Source organism: Pseudophryne corroboree, chromosome 4 (genome assembly GCF_028390025.1).
Source record: "Pseudophryne corroboree isolate aPseCor3 chromosome 4, aPseCor3.hap2, whole genome shotgun sequence".
Taxonomy (NCBI): domain Eukaryota; kingdom Metazoa; phylum Chordata; class Amphibia; order Anura; family Myobatrachidae; genus Pseudophryne; species Pseudophryne corroboree.
Window position 1 is genome coordinate 313,915,973 of NC_086447.1, and position 1,012 is coordinate 313,916,984.

Genomic DNA, 1,012 nt, shown 5'->3' on the forward strand with positions numbered 1-1,012 from the left:
GACGATCGGAGATGCTGGAACGCCATTATGGCATTGGCTTGTCAGTGGCGTAGATGTAAAGGCCACTGAAACTTGGATAGAGACCTCTCGAAGTAGGTGGCCGTACCATAACCGTAGTCTACCACATGTCCTGTAGCACGGCGGCGAATGGACCGAGTCGTAAAGACAATATCCTGAGTAGTTCTATTCAGGAATTTGCGTAGACAATGGTAGGAAATCAGATATTCCTGCGAAAAGCAGGTGTCCAAAACAGGACCAAACTTGTAGCCAGCGCAAGGTAATGCCTCTATTCTCGTTCGAAATCCGACATCGCCTATTAAGAACGTAGCCAAAGTGGACGTTGTGCCGCCACTAGTGAAGCTAAAAGGCGAGAACAAAACTGGCTGACGTCCACAGAAGCTGTAATCAGCGAGAAGTGGAAGGTGTTCTTCTTGTAGTGCAATGTGAACTGGAGTGCCATGCCCTACAGCCTTGTTAACCCAAACTCCCACCAAAGCAGGGCGAAGCAACATCCCTACTGCTGTGTCCTGTAGGGTATGCTCTGACGGGTAATTAAACGCCGTAGACCGAAACGGACAAGGGATAACAGTTGAGAACCTGACGTACTGGCCTGTTGATATGAGGACTGGCGGTGAATCGACCGCAAACAATCCAGCTGAAACAATCATTTATAAGACAATAAGCATAATTTGTCCCCCCAGGCAGTACATGCGCTCGCATCCCAAAGAGGAGCGGCAAGGGTCTGTCTGTGCAGTCGCATTTGTCCGACACACTGTCTGACCAACTTTGCAGCGAAGCTGCTTGTTTGACTTTGCATTAGACTTACTGCTCATGTACACCAACCAGTAAGTACAGAAGGACAGACCCGTATTGTGACTTAGTACCCCGTAAGTAAAGTGTGTTTAATCTGCATTACAGTGCACGTGTGCTGTACAAAAACAACTAAAACTCCTAACATCACCCCAGCTACTCCAGAGGCTGAGTGTTGTAGTGCAGCAACTTCCTGGGAAGA